We start from the raw sequence: 16,935 nt of genomic DNA, 5'->3' as shown, positions 1-16,935 counted from the left end.
GAGTGAAAATCGAAATGAATTTATTACCTAACAGTATATGCAATAAGTCACAAAAGAATTTTCATTAAGTAGATTAGCTTCATGAGCTGATATTTACAACGTGTTATTACATGGTAAGTTTTTCACTATTTTTTACTTACACACGTATGTCTCAAAATGAAATAATTTTAATAAATTACAAGAATTTTAAGCAAATTAATAGTACGCTGGATTGATTTTAATAACTTTGTTAATTGGGAAGGAATGGTATCAAAAATCCACTAAAACTTAAAGTAGCCACTTTACCCGTTCTTCTCGTACTTGTCTTATTGTAACGAAAATATTCAGTCGTTAAAAAAAATACAAATACCACTTTCACATTATAAATAATGCAACCCAACTTGTAAATCCCTGTTTGATAAACAATATGTTTTTACAAAAAATGCATCAAAATCCCTCTATTTTGAACTTTTCTTAAAAAAAGAAAGCCTATAATAATATCCAGTAAAACATTACTTAAAGAAAAAAAAATTAATAATGATAATTCAAAAGAAAGAATTACGTAAGAAATGAGCTTGTTTACGTGATAAGGTTTCGTAAGTAGCTAATTAACTTTCGCTAAAATACAAAATTTATTTGCAAAAATATTCTTACTCTAAGTCGCTGTTGATTTTTTCAAAATTAATTAACAATTTATTTGAAATTATTATCTTTCATGCAAGACATTTTACGAGACTAGCCCATATATCAATTAAAATGATGTTTATGGAATTTAAACTTCTTTGCATCTAAACATTTTTCTAACAACAATTCATTTAAATTACGTTTTATTTTCGGTCTTTTTTTAGCATAAAAAATTGTCATTTTCCTTCAAGTATTCAATTGTTTTTTTCAAATTGTAAATAATTTAACAATAAACTCTTACAAAAATTGGTTCAACTTTAAACCATAATATAGGTAATTTAAACCATAATACGACGTAATATTGCTGATAAGTTCAAATAGACGTTAAACGGAATCTTGTTTCCATTCAAGTTTCACCTTAATATCATGTAATCAAGTTTAAGAAGTGCGAAATGCGGTTCAACTCATCATCATACACTCTATAACAAAAAAATCGACGCACTAAAAACGCACTAAGACGCGCAAAATCGACGCTCGATCAGGCTGGAATGATGCCGACTGGGGACGTATAGTCTTTATCGACGAATCCCGCTTCCAACTTGTCCTGACGATCATCGAAGACGTGCTTGGAGACGCACAGGGCAGAGGGGCGGATCCTGCCTTCACTATTGCACGCCACACCGGCCCTCAACAAGGCATTATGGTCTGGGGTGCCATTTCCTTTGACAGCCGGACCCCTTTGGTCGTCATTAGAGGTACACTTACTGCACAGCGATACGTCGACTACATCGTAAGACATGTTTTGCTACCGTTTCTTTTGCAGCACCCTAGGCTGGGTTTTTCAGCAGGGCAATGACAGACCACATACGGCACGTGTTGCTATGAACTGTCTGCAAGCTTGTCAAACGCTTCCTTGGCCTTCCAGATCACCAGATCTCTCTCCCATCGAGCATGTCTGGGATATGATGGGAAGGCGATTACATCTGGCACGAAATGTTGATGACCTCGTTCGACAATTGGATCGAATTTGGCAGGAAATAACGCAAAAGACCTTCCGGGAGCTATATCGGTCTATGCCACGCCGTGCGGCAGCTTGTATCCAGGCTAGAGGCGGGTCAACACCTTATTGAACTAGTTACTGTAACTCTGCAATAAATTATTCAATTGTTCTGAAATTGTAATCATTTACTATTCTGTACATTGTCTTCCTATCCACCAATTTTCGTTTCAATCGGACTACTCCTTCTTGGAGCGTCGATTTTTTTGTTATACAGTGTATTAAGGTTGCTGCAAATTTAAGTGATATCATGGTCTAACAGGCTCCAAAATTTCTAAAAGCACTTTTAAGATAAGATTTGTTTTTAATTGAACATCATAGTTTTGTATCAAAGAAACCATTTAAATAAAAATGCTTTAACATTTTTTTAAAAAATAACATGTTTTTAAGTATTAAACAAAAAGTTTAATAACACATTAAACTGAACCAAGTTTCTGTTCAAGCTTGACCTTAATATCAGGTAACCAAGTTTAAGAACAGCGATTTACGATTCAATTCAGCACCATATTAAGGTTGCTGCAAATTTAAGCGATATCATGATCTAACAGGCTCCAATATTTTTAACAGTTCTTTTAAGCTAAGAATTTATTTTTTTTAACTAAACATTACGTTTTTGCGTTTTCTTTTTACTTTTTTTTAAATTGAACAGCATTGTTTTATATCAAAGAAACCATTTAAATAAAAATGCTTTAACACTTTTTTTAAAGAAAAACATGTTTTTTTAAGTATCAAATAAAAAAATAAAGAATGCGTTAAACTGAACTAAGTTTCTGTTCAAGCTTAATATCATGTAACCAAGTTTAAGAACAGCAATTTATAATTCAACTCAACATCATATTGAGGTTGCTGCAAATTAAAACGATGTTATTTTAACAGGCTCCAAAATTTTACTTTGTACAACTTTTTTGAGCTAAGAATTTTTTTAACTAAACATTACGTTTTTGTGTCAAAAAACTAAAGCGTAAAATTAACGGTCACCACCAGCTACTGCATGTAACAAATGGAGATATTAAAAAAAAATATTGTCTGCCACCCGATAGCCACTTTTTTCGTCAAAAATGCATATCATGTGCATTTACACATATTAGAATTATTTATTAGACTATTATTACATATATATTATAAGAGAATTAGAGAATACACATATATTATGGAGTAATTCCAGAATATGTAATAATTAGAATAAATTAATTTACGCGTATTAGTATTATTCTTAATGGTTATGGGATTATTATAAACATTTTATGATATTCTTAAAATTAGTTTATTTCACACTTGCTTCTTAAAATTTTTCTTCACCTGAGAAATGAATCATAATTTTAAAAAATTTTCAAAGCAAATGCCTTACGTTGTTAATATCATCAGGCTTCTTTTATCCTTTCAATTTTTGAAAAAATGGCCAGATGTTTTAAAAAGTGACCACTGTTAAAAATGCTACAAGTGTCCACCGGGCAATAGCAAAATTTCTTAATTTATACCAAAAAATATCTATATCAAAATATTCTAACAATTTTTTTTTAAGAAAAACCTGTTTCTCGGCATCCAATCGAAAATTTTATGAAAAAGAACAAAAAATAATACAATTCTATTAAGAAGAGAACTTGTTATGATTAGACGGTAGAAAAAGTTGAGAAATAAGCATGCTTACCTTCTGCGATTAAGTTTGGAGCGCCGAAACAGAGAATGAAACTAACACTGGATGAATGCACAGAAAATTGTGCGCTCCTTCCATGCCTGCGCTATCTTAAAACGGACCTTCAGCAGATGCACAGAGATAGGAATTTCGAACATCCACTCCCATTGGTTGCAGCTGAATCTTCGCGCAGTCGCTGGACCAACAGATGAGTGAATGAGGGAGCATGTGGTTGTCCAGAAAAAAAAAATTTGGACGAAAAATACCTGTCAGATGCGAAATTTTGATGAAAACATCCTTAATCATGAGTTCTCTCAGCAATAGATGAATTAAAAAAAAAAACTAGAGAAAGAAAAATGATATTCTCCAGAGAAATACTCCGAGAAAAAGAAATAAATAACTTCGAATTATAAAATCAACATGAAAAGAGTACCAAGAACTGCTTAACTGACAAAATGAAATTATCTTTCATAGCACCATTCATGGAATATTTTGTGAAAAGATTGAAGCAGTTTGAATTAAAAGAAAAAAAGGATAAAATTCCCGGAAAAAATTGATCCGACTAGAACATTCGCCAAATCTCGCAAAGCTGTTAACCAGCTATTTAATGTAAAACGATTTGCCGAACGAAATATTTTGCATACGGTGTAAAAAAATAAACTGTGATGAAAACAAAATCGTTTGAGCCAATAACATTTAAATTAAACTACTGGAAACTTTACCATTTTATTTTTCGATTAGAACCTGATATATCTGTTTGTTTCAAATTGAAATAATCGATTTTATATTTATTCTTTAAACTTTAACAGAATACGATGACGATTACTGTGAAAATAAAATTCATCTTTTATTTCAAAGCTACGTGAACGAATTCTCGATCTAGAGATATTTTTAAATATCCATTCTTAAAAAGTAATTGCAGTTCGGGTTTAGATTATTATGTTTTGATATCATTTTCCAACCTTTTATGAAGTAAATTCTTTAAAGCTACCCTTTATGAAGTTAATTATTGTAAAATATTTTTGTACACTACATTTCATAAAATTTTCCCCAGCTTTTGATATTTTCTTAAGTTTGCTTATATCTATATATACTTCATCGTTTTCAATCTTAAGATAATTATTTTACATTAATAAAAATGTAAGAACTAATAGCAAATTGCTTAGCATCTATATTTCAAAATACTTAGCCTAAAACACTTAAATCAAATATAAATCAAAGCTGAATTGACTGAAAGAAGAATTGCTGGGGGCAATTTTACCAAATCTACATTTTACTAAACTCAGAATAAATTTTTCATTATAATTGAATTTGTATTTTCAAGACCAGTAACTCAAAAGTTATTTAGGTGTTCCAATTTTTCTTTTATTTTTCGTTCTCTACAAAAATTGCATACAGTCCCAGGCAAAATTCTTAGACGCACTATAAGATTCTATGTAAAATCTTAATTATCAGGTGACAGCTTTATTGTTTTTATGTGACTGAAACCGGTATGTACTTGTTTAAGTTAATGTATCAATTGGTTAAATTAGATGATATATAATGTAAATTTGACGATAGGATAAATTAGGCGATATATTATACAAATATAGAGTATTTATTATATCAAGCATTATATTAGAATATTATAATCAAATTATTAGACTCATTGTAGTTTTTTAATAATTACATGATTTGCACGAGTTTATAGGCAATACTTTTATATTTACACATACATGTAATGGGTTTTTATTCAGGAGATTTTTTATAGACTTATAAACTTCCTATTTGTATTTATTTTTAACGCATTGAATTACAATGTTAACCAATTGATACAGAAGAGTAAACCCGGGTAAAAACAATACAGCTGTATCGTATCACTTGATAATTATAATTTTGCATAGAGTCTAATAATATGGGCAGGGACTGCATATTCAAGAATAAATGCTTAAATATATTTTTATACATTTGAATTTATTTAATTCTCGTTTCTATTATTAATTATCTGCATACCTACTCCATAAGACAAAAATCTACTTAGTATAATACGAGAAATAAAACTTTGATACTATAGCTGATAAACCTATTTTTATTCTTACATACTTCTTTTTTTAATTGATACATTTTAAATACAATTGATCTGCCATTTTGGTCTAATTAATATCTTTTTACAGTAATTAACCTGCAATTTTGGATGAAGAAATATTAATGTCAACTTTGAACTCAAAATATCAAAAATTCGATTACTAAAGCCTATTCTAAAATCTGCAGAAAAGTTAAAAATCTGTACTGTCTTTGGAATATAAAAATTATTGAAAATTATTGAATTAGAGGAAAAAATATTGCGTTTCACTAGTTATTTCTTTATTCTTACTTTTCTCAGTTGTCTCTGAAGGAGAATTTTTCTAGTATTTCGATAATTTTAAAATTCAACTTGATAATAAAAAATAATAAAAAATTGTGTATAAGATTTTCTCATGCTTTCATTTTAAATATGTTTTCATTTTAAATATCTAAATAAATGCATCATAAAGCCCTACAAAATACAGTAAAAGCTTGATATAACAAGTACGGCATATTACGAGAAATACTGCACTGTAAAAACTCCGGATGAAATGACGGTAAAAATTACTGGCATTCGGGTACTCGGTACTTTTTACCGTAAAATTCATTTTTACCGAAACATGTTGCGCAACAGAAAATATGATATACCGTAATTTTTACAGTAATAATTACCGTAAAATCACTAAATCGCTCAGTTTAAATAAATATTATTGTAAAAATTACTGTATAATATATTTCGGTAAAAATGAATTTTACTCTAAGATGGATTTCACGGATGCTTCACTCAAAGTGGTTAGAGTCCTCTTGCCGTCGGACAGACTGTGGCAGGTTTTCCTCTCCGAGTAAAGCTAATGTGGGTTAGTTCCATCAAAAAGTTCACCACGAAGGCAAATTATTCCCAGTACTTGTTCCCTAGCCTTCTGGATTGTATCAAAATAACAAGGCTACGGAATTAAACATTGGTAGTCGTACGTACTCCCAAAATTGGGTCGGTTGTTCAGCGATGGTTAACAAAATTAAATATAAAACTATGCAGGAAACGAGCTACGATGGCTCAGGGGATAGAGCGTTTGCTTTCCAATGTGGTGACTGGGTTCGACACCCAGTGATGACTGGTCGATACGAGTTCCACCGATCACATTGCTGACGTAAAATATGCTTAGTTGTAAACGGATCATGGGTTAGAGCCCCTTTGCCGTCAGGCTAATTGTTGGAGGTTTTTGCAGTTTTCCTCTTCATGTAACACAAAAGTGTGTTAGTTCCATCAAAAAGTCCTCAACGAGGGCATATTTCTCCTAATACTTGATCCAGGAGATCCCTTGTCTTCTGGATTGGATTCAAAATTACAAGGCTGCGGAATTAAACATTAGTAGTCGTATGTCCGAAAAATTAGGTTGGCTGTTCAAGGACGGTTATAAAATAAAATATGTATGAACAGTTAAGTATGGTCTCCTCTAACAGATTATCAGACTTTATATCGTTATTCCATGCTGAAAATAAGGCGGTTTAAGAGTTCCTGTGACAATTGCTCCAATTGTTCAGCAAAGCTATTCCAAACCTTGGATAGTTGTCAGAGCATTCCAAACACGTTTTATTAAGTTCAGGCCTGAAAATCTGATTATGAAATACTACAGGTAAAAATCTTTCTGCAAAATTTTCGATCAGATAAGCTCTGTATGGACACAAGTTGTCGTCCACTTTTAAATAGAACTAGTCACAGTACCTCTTCAAAGACATGGGATTCCATTTTGAGGGAGGAATGTGTGGTCATTTAGCAAAAAGTCTCACACCATAAAGCCTCCGCTGTCAATGTTTTGGACATTGCAGGCCAGGTAGAGCGTCCCAACACTTCAAAATATCATATAGTTTATACTTTAATATGGAGATCTTCCTGACCATACTACCTGCCTTCCCATGTCTGGGTAATCGGCCATTGTGGCAGTAGGTTAATGGTAAGGGCAGGACTCATTGAATGACGAAGCACTCTCTTTGTTTAAATGGCTGTTCTAATTATCGTAAATAAATGTCAGAGAATAAAGTACAAAATTTTTTTCGGCTCATGATATAAAATTCCAAAATATGAAAACTAAAAAAAAAGGAATAATTTAAAAAAGTTAAATAAAAAAGTTATTGTTTCCATTTTGAAGAATTACGGTTTCCGTTTAGCAGAATTTTCTTATCTGAATTAATGTATTAAACTATAAGCACATAATGTCACGTATTCATATTTATTACTTTCAATTTATTACAATTTGTTTAGACTATTTTAAAATGTTGCAAGAGTTAATTAGATTAGCTTATTAAAAACTTTTGTCATTTTTTTTCTAAATAATGATAAATTATTTCCTTAGAGCCATATCTCAAAAATATTGATTCGATGGAAAATTATATGATTTTTATATCATTTTGCATAAACGTTTAAATATCCAGCCGGTTACTTGGAGCCAGTCAAGTAGTAAATCTAAATTTCACCGGAAACTTTATCGGCTGGGTAACAAATAAAAAAATTTCAGGGTTCCCAGAATAGGTCAGGTAGAAGATTCAATTTTTACCGGGTTCCTGAATCCGGCAAAATTTTAGGACCTGGTACATCTCTAACTAATAGCAGGAAAATTTGTGAATCTAAGCCATTGTTCTATGAATGGCGTAAAAATCATCCCTAATCTTCTAACGGCGAGCTCGATAACATCTTCAAATTTTATCCGCACTATTTAAAAATTTAACATCATTTCGACTTAAAATTCAAAATATTGTCTCAATATTCAATATTTGAAATATATAAAATTGAAAATATGAACAGTCGTCACAATTTAAAAATTTTGTTTTACGTTTTATTCATTTTAAGTATCGAGATACAAAGTGCGAAATAAATATTAAATGAAAAAATGTAAACATTGAATTAATTTTCGAACAAACACTTTTAAACTTTATTCTGGAGATTTCAAGAAGAAAAGTTATTTTCTTTAATGTAAAACTTTGAACACAGAATATTCAAATTCACCATGATTTTTTTCCTTTTTTTTTTTTAATTGCATTATATGAAAGCATTTGAAGTTTTGAGATAAGCACTAAAAAAACATAAAAGACAGAAACTAAACATCGAATTCATTTCCAAACAAACATTTTAAAAACTTCACTCTTGACACTTCATGCTACAACAAAGAAACGTTAAAAAATAATAAGATCCTTTCTTTTCAAATATTTAAAACTTTAAGCAATGTATGACATCACGCAAAATTTTTTGCATTTTTAGGAAGCTTTTTTAAATAGTATTTAAAAAATCTCTTCCAATGTTCATACATTCCGATTATATTTTCAATATTCATACTTTCCGATTATATTAACCACTACCGAATTATTAGCCTAGTAGGCAATGTCCAAGACGTCGTGAGTTTGATCCCCACCAGCCGAAGACTGCATGTTAAATCTGTCGAGTCACAAAGTCCACCAAGTTCCTATAACAATTCGATACCTCTGGGGGTCCTGAATTGGAGATTGATCGTTCTCTGATTCAGGTCAAAATTACAATCTGTGGAAGAATCAATGGATGCATGAATGAATCCTCCCATAGATAGCTCTACTGAAAAACAAGAAACGCACCTTCTGCTTTAAATTCACTTGGCTTCACCAAACAGGCTTGCTGATATTATCTAGTTGCATTCGAAACAACAGGAAATTTCCAAACTTTAGTCCTGTTTCCCAGGAAACAATATTTTTCAACATCGTCCCATCGAATCCTTCGTAGCCGATTCAGCCGATTTCAGTTTTTTCCTCATGGTATTATAAATAGTCAAATTCTATACAATGAAGTAAAAAACAAATTTGCATTTCTAATCTTGAAATTGTATAAGAATTTAACTGTTGAAACTTAAATATATATATATATATATATATATATATATATTGAGAGAGAGAGATAGATATAAACTCTTGCATGGAGCAGCAGACTCTTTTTGTAATATATTTATAGCTTTTATCTTGGTAATCGAAACAGAGCTATTATAATTAAGTCATAAAAAAAGATTTTTTTGTAATTTAAAATAAAAACAAATTCGAAAAATTTAATGACATGTAATTTCGTTTGATTTAATATTGTGATAAAGTTACTTCGTAACAAAATTTTTGTTACACATTGTCAGTTGTACTTATTTAGAATCTTGTGGATTGTGGTAGGAGTAACACTAAAACAGACAGATGTTTCAAAGATTTATAAGCCAATAAAAATAATGATAATGCTTATTTTCACCTCTAACAGTTAGAATGCGTAACAACCGAGTTATTTTGAGCACTATGACATAAATTCTTTAAAATTTGTCGTGAATATGCAGATTGTATTTTAAATTCATTTTTAATAATGATGATGATATCAATAATTAAGCTGCCAATCAAAAAATAATTATAAAACTTAAATATATAGTACTATTTTAAATAAATAAATGCATCGAAAATTTTAAAAATAATTTACTTATTTCAGCTAGCATTTATCGCCCACTTATTCTAGGTACTATTGATTCCTACAAAGCATCACGTTTCAGTGAATCTTTGATCGTTTCTCAGTATCCATAATCATAACAGATCGCATTAGGATGATCTCCGCATAGCAGAATTAATTGAAATTCTAGTTATTTATTTTCTAGAAATTTTACATCCCTAAAGTTATTTCTTTAAAAGTAGAGCCTTCTTAAAGGAGCTGAGGAAAGTTAGGACCTCATGAACCAATAACAAAAATGATAACTTTTTCCACCGAATTATCTCAAATGTATATAAAAATATAATATACAGGGTGTTCTTTAAGGACTGCCTTTATGTACTTTTAAATACTTAACAAAATTGAAAACCAAAAGTATACACATTGGCAGTTGCAGATTAATATTCAAGGAAAGAGAAATAAAAAATGCTTTCGAAAACTGATAAATCACCGTACCAGGGGTCGAAAGTAATAAGCAACAAGACAGATTTAGTTGCGGGAGGAAACAGAGAGGAGTTGAAACCTTTTAATCTCCCATTAAACCTGCTTGATGTTTATTATACCCGCTTTTTTCTACTGTAACTTTTCTAATTTCTATATCGATTTTGTTTTTGTCTCACTTGAATAATAATTTACAACTCTAATTGTGTATACTTTAATATTTTCATTCTTGATTAAGACTATAAAAATAAATTTTAAAGGTAATCTTAACGAACACCCTGTATACATTCCAAAATATTTAAAACTAATAAGTATTTTCAATGTACTTAACGATATTGCACATTTTTTATTTCAAACTGAACATGAGCACCCTCAATGGGGGTCAAGAGGGTCGGATTGTCACCTGGATATCCAATAAATCAAAAATTGTGTTCTTAGAAATGCTTTTAATTTTTTAAGTGAAATAAATAAAAATAATGTTTCATATTGATTTTACTCTAATTCATGCACCAAGCAGAAAAGTAGCATTGATAAATTTAATAATATAGATAGCTATTTGATATAATTATATTTTATTAAAGATATTTCTTTTTTTAAAAAAAATTTCATGTCAAATGAAAAGTCATTTCATAATTTTTTTAAAGAATACATTTCTTTTCTGCATTTCTTCAATTTTCATTTCAATATTCGTATTTTTTTTTATCCCGTTTTTATATTTTTCTAATATATTTATAGAACAAAATGTTTTTATTTTTACCATATGCATTACCATTAACTTATATTAATTTATTTATTAAGAAAAAAAATCATAAAACTCCAATATTGCAGAAATAGTAATATTTGAGGAAATTATATTTCCACAAGAATATATCGTTGAAAAATAAAATTGGAATTCATTTTGAATGATGCAGAATAAGTCGGGAAAAGAATTTCCTGAGACACCTGTAGCTGTTTTTTTCTTTTCTTAAAAAGGACTATCGATTAAAAAGGAAAGGACAACTACTTCAGGCCACGAGACTAAATATAGACCATTATTCTTCTTGAAATAATAACGATGTACTTTCTATTTCCTATGGAGAATCCAGTTTCCAATTTGAAGCATTTTCAAGGAATTGAATTTCCAGGAAAGCATTTCCATTAGTAGATTTTAAAGAATTTTAAACACGATCGGTGCACAACCATTTTATGATTAAATACATAATCCATTTTATTATTCAAAATTATAAATCTATAATATATTGCCGAACCAAATTCATTTAATTAAAATTCTTACGATTCCGAGTAAGAAACGAATTTTAAATTATAGATTATATATCTTTATCGATCATTATGACAAAAATAACAATTTATTTTTATTTTTGGTAGTTTTCCATTTCACCGGCGTAGACAATAAAGCTGCTAATGTATAGTCACTGAACGCTAGTTAATTCAACATTTTCTTTTAATTATTTTTTTTTATTGTTTTTTAGGTTTCAATTACTTTTTTAAGAAATAAAAATAAATAAAATGATAAAGAAAATAGCTAAATTTACTGGTTAAATGGAATATGGAATAGTATCATATACGTATATATATATATATATATATATATATATAAATATATTCTATTTTTTAAACCCTTTGTCACAGAATTTTCAATAAACAAATTTTTCTTAATTTTTCATTATTTAGATTTAATTTTGTTTAAAATAAGAAAAAAATAGCATATTTAGCATTTCAATAATTTATAGTTATGAATTCAATAATTTATAGTTATATTTATAGCATGGTACATATACAGCAGCCTAGTGCATACAGGCATGGTTCATATAAATACAGCATGATGCATACCGGCGTCCCTATCGACGCTAAAAATAAAATCTTCAAGGACTACCGGTGTGCGTAAATGATAAAAATCTTTACTAGACATCGGTGTCCTAATCTTCATCTAGAAAAGGAGGAAAGTAGATAAAAAAAATTGATATTAATTAAGTTTAAGGACAAAAATCAAGCAAATAACATAAATATTTTCAATACACACAGTTTATTTTTCATGGAATTTCTTAAAACAATTGTTATTAGTTGTTAGACAGAAATACATTTTAAGAAAATGCAAAATATATTTGTTCGTTTTTCTAAAAAATTTGCGAACAGTTTTTGTATCTCGTCCTTACCTCTGATGTATTTGACAAAAGTCTCATTAAGTTTTCATAGTGTGCCCTAACTTGATCTGTGCAATGACGATTTAAATATGAGTGTAACGGGTGTTTTCTGATGAAATAATCACCTTTCAATATTAGTGAAATTTTTCACCGAAAGGTAATACTTTAAACTTTCTGTGTTGAGTTCAATTTTTTGAAAATAATATAAGCGTTATTTGCAGCAGTATCCAATAGGTCATGAAATGGACGTAAATAATACTTATAACTGAAGCCGGTACCAATCCCATAAGAAACTTTCTTTTGGTCCATGATATCAACTCCACTTATGAAATTGTTATATTCTTGTATGAACATTTTTCTTTTCCACTTTACCCTTTTTTCTGCCTTTGATTGTCACCGTATCATCAGGCCTTCTAATCATCAAAAAGAGCAGGACTGATCCATCTATTTGGTGATGTATATTCCTTCTGATTGTCTGCAGTCGATTTTACCCCGATTCTATCTTTTTTTTAAAATCTGTTGGTAAATGCTTTCGATCACACTGAATGGTACCACAAGCAAATACCTTTAACACTAGATTGCCTAAGGAAGTCATTTTGAATGCTTTTAACTTCAATTAGAAAAATGATGTATATAATGATGCAATTTCTTAGAATTTTGCACAACATATAATCTTTTTATTGTTAATATTTACTAATAACTTGTTATATAACTGTAAAGAATATAAAAAATTTTAAAAGTTAGTTTTAAACAATTTTCTTTACATATAATTTATTCTTTTACAATCCTGTCATTTTGACTGCTTTTGGGCAATATAGGTATATACTAAGTTTCAGTCTTTCTAGTGTTAAGAATCTTTAGCAACTCAGAATTTGTAAAAAAAAAAAAAAAAATTGCTAAAGAACAGTTTGGCACAAATGCCTATCAACTTTGATTGACAACTGATACTGATGCATTAAGCCCATATTCAGTTTCTTTTTTCTTTCCAGGGTACACGTCAAACTCGTACAGATAACCGTTCCTTAATCTGAATTGAGACCACATTTTGAATCTCCATCGAGTTGGCTTATTTTTTAGAAACTAGCACACAATGCGCATACTCTGGATTAATTTTATTATAATTGCTTCAAAATTTATTAAAAAAATCCATTTTTCATACAGCCTTCTAGTGTGTTGTTCCTCCTTAATGATAATAGTTAAAAAAATTTGAATTGTAAGGGGTACAATTTTTTCATAATTTTATAGATTGCAATTTTACATCGCAAAATACAAAATTTATACAAAATTTTTCGAATAATTCCTCAGAAAACATATTTTAAATATGCGATTTCTTTAAAATTTTATTTCTCATAAACTATTCATTCAAATTTTGTATTTTACCATTTAATTACCATTAAAATGATATAAAAAAGCTGTATACCTTCCTTACAATTCACTATTGTTTTATATTATTAAAGAAAATAATAAAAAAATAATTAATAACTATTAAAAATTATATTTTCTATGGCGTTGTCTTAAGAAAACGAAGAAAAAAAACGAGCAAAAATATTACAAGTCATTAAAAAAATTTTAGAGATGTAGTGAAATACGCAAAAAGTATTAAGGGTTCCAAACTTTGGACCACTCTACTAACAATACTGTTGAGAGCATGTTTTCCAGATTGCTACTACCCCCTCTACTTAGAGGATAAAAACTCCAAATCGGTAAAAAAAGGCTTGTTTATGCAGACGTCTATGTGCCTGATTCCGTAACTTAAAATATCGTCTGCATAAAGTAATTAGCAGCATATTTGGGATTAACCCCGTGAACTATTCGGTGAGTCCTAGTACGTGAAATTCCGATCATTAAATCAAAAGTTATTGTTTTGCGGGGTTTTTCCTTTTTTTGCGAACATATTTTAACATTTTTTAATGTTGAAATTTTACTATTAAAATTTTTAAAAAATTCCATGAAATAATATAAGACTTCAAAAGTAAATATAGCAAAGACTAAAAATTTCATAAAACACCATGGTTAAAATTACGAAAAGAAGAACAAAGAAATAAGAAGTAATTTCTATTGGATTGAATAATTAAGAAAGGTCGAATAACAATTGTCACTAGATTTAAAATTTTAAAGCCAGTTTCTATTTTCTTAAATCTAAATTCAGCTCTGGCGTGGGCAAGTTATTGAATTCTAAATTACCTTATTATTCATTTATTACCTTGACTACGTTGGTTTTAAATTCATTTATGACTTTGATTCCGAAGATACACAGCAATAACGATATTTAAAAAGCATGCTTGAAATAAACTAGACTACATATTAAATGTTTGTCATGTTACAAAAGGCATATATTGATGAGCATAAATTTCTTAAAATATAGCAAAATAACCAGTGAACCTGCCTAAATGATACTGTGTGTAGTGCCCAAAATAAAAAGGCGAACACGTTAATAACCTTTGATTTAATCATCATGGACGGATTTTCATGTACTAAAGACTCAATCTTAATGGTTCGAGAGCTTAAATTCAAATAAGCTAATTAATTAGTGCATAAAATATTTTAAGTTAAGGAATCAGACACGAAAACGTACTTTCTCTGAATAAATATACAGTTTTAACGAATTGAATTCTGGAAATCAAACTATATAGGTAGCCGCAATTCGGAAAATATGGTCCAAATTAGGCAGTACAGCTGTCGAAAGTTTGAATTCCTTAATATTAATTTCACTTTTTGCTTTTTCCACTCTCTCAAAGATCACCATCAAAAATATTGTTCTTTCTTACGATTTTATTTACATGGATATGATCCACGATTTAACTTTACTTTTTTGAACACTATGTTCCCACCCAATGTTTCAAATAGCAATTGGTTGTTGGAAGCACTCATGTTTGTCATATGCTTATCATTCCCCGACTCTCCTAAATTTTTGAAAATCAATTGTTCGTTTCTGCTTTTTTTTTTGTACAATATTTCCAGATCTAAGTGGACCCTATAAACCCCTATCCGATAGCACGGCGTCTACCATAATAAAATTTCATAGTTATCTTCTTGTGCAATCTTAACTTTAACTCGAAAGGTCTTCTATAAAGATTTGCTCTAGCTACGGCCAAATTGCTATGAAGTTGAAACTATTAATTCCGTACATTCCTTATATAAATTGACATAGTTATTGAACATATGGATAAATTTTTCGGAAAATGTTGTACTGATAAACATTTATTATTGGCGATTGAAATGGGCTATAGATGATGCATAGCAGAACTCCTTACTTATAGCAACACAAGGCATGCTTTCACTATTAGCGTGTGTCATGAGAGTTGAAAGTACGTTAGTTTGTGTCTTGACTTTCAAACTGATTCATTTTTTTAAGCTTAGAAGTTATGTGAAACTCAAAATTGAATTAAGCATAGTGTTTAAAGCAAGCCTCATGAAAATTTTAAAATATATTTCTGCACATTTCGCAATATAATTGCGAAAAATATTATGGAAGGAGAAATCATAACATCATAATACATTCCCATACATCTGAGCAGAGGAGGAGAGAAAAGAGGTGAAGCTCTAGACATGGAACCGGTCTTCTCCCCAGATGGCGTATTCGAGTGTTGCGATCGAAAATATAAAAAAATTAAATTTCAATTTTCAAATTTTGCAAAACTTGCAAACTGTTGCTCAGTTGTCTTCAAACTGCAGTGGCATGCTTAATCATAGCCACCGAGAAATAAGGCCGTTGAGATTATGGTATTTTGGTGTGTAGGTACTCTTAAAGTATCAGAAGGTTTACAGGTTAAACATTAAGATTTTATTAACCACATCACAAACATATACGCTACGGCAAAATAATTAGATTATGAGAGATAGGACTACACGTCCGTTTGCAATGAGTTTTAGCAGAGAAAAGATGCTGTGTTCGGTTCGGATCTCACCAGAGAAATGAATTAGCCACACCTTTAATGTGCAATGATTGGCTAGATTTAATTTGAGAAATTATATTATTGGATTAGAATTTTGATAGACAGATTTTAGTTTCAGTTCCCAATTTTGGGTTTCAGTTTCAAATTAAAAATTTCACTTCGTGAAAATTGTGATTGACGCATAAAGAAAAGGAAAAATAGTTATGGGTCACCACAAGATCATCAAGGTCTTTTAGTGACGTCACATACTGTGGTGATATGCGAATAGCTGCCAATTTCAAATATTTGTCCTTCATTAACTATCAGTCTCGTTTGTCCGTCGGATGTGTCTTTTTGAACGATTTTAAAAGAATATATGTTGCATTATTTTACAACTTTTAACAATGCCATATGCGTGTGTAGTTCCAAGATGTAAAGGGAACTACAAAAATGAGCCTAAAGTATCAGTATTTAGATTTCCGTTTCCGAAAAGAGAGGAAATTTTAAAAAAAATGGATTAATTCCATCAAGGAAGACAGTTATCAAATAACCGTTTATAGTCGAGTAAGTGTTATTTTTCTTTCATGTTTTAATATTCGTTTTTGCGGACTTAATAATAAGCTTTTTAATTAAATAATGAAATAAGTTGTATTTGAGAATTACATTGCTTTAGG

The 16,935-nt window shown here is 29.8% G+C and overlaps 2 protein-coding genes across 2 annotated transcripts in view; both read right to left on the bottom strand.

The window, feature by feature from the left end:
- The window catches only part of LOC107443169 (uncharacterized), a 327,331-nt gene extending 323,523 nt beyond the window's left edge, over nucleotides 1–3,808 (bottom strand). Inside the window, exon 1 of the mRNA XM_071187585.2 lies at nucleotides 3,309–3,808. The gene's annotated coding sequence lies outside the window, so the exon portion shown is untranslated. The remainder of the gene's footprint in view (nucleotides 1–3,308) is intronic.
- The window catches only part of LOC147801236 (zinc finger MYM-type protein 1-like), a 90,068-nt gene that overhangs the window by 57,553 nt on the left and 15,580 nt on the right, over nucleotides 1–16,935 (bottom strand). The window lies entirely within an intron of this gene.

The sequence above is a fragment of the Parasteatoda tepidariorum genome, chromosome 11 (genome assembly GCF_982258835.1).
Source record: "Parasteatoda tepidariorum strain Cologne lab strain chromosome 11, Ptep-v5.0, whole genome shotgun sequence".
Lineage (NCBI taxonomy): Eukaryota > Metazoa > Arthropoda > Arachnida > Araneae > Theridiidae > Parasteatoda > Parasteatoda tepidariorum.
Note: the sequence above shows the minus strand (reverse complement) of the source record. Positions and strands in the feature narration are given on the sequence as shown.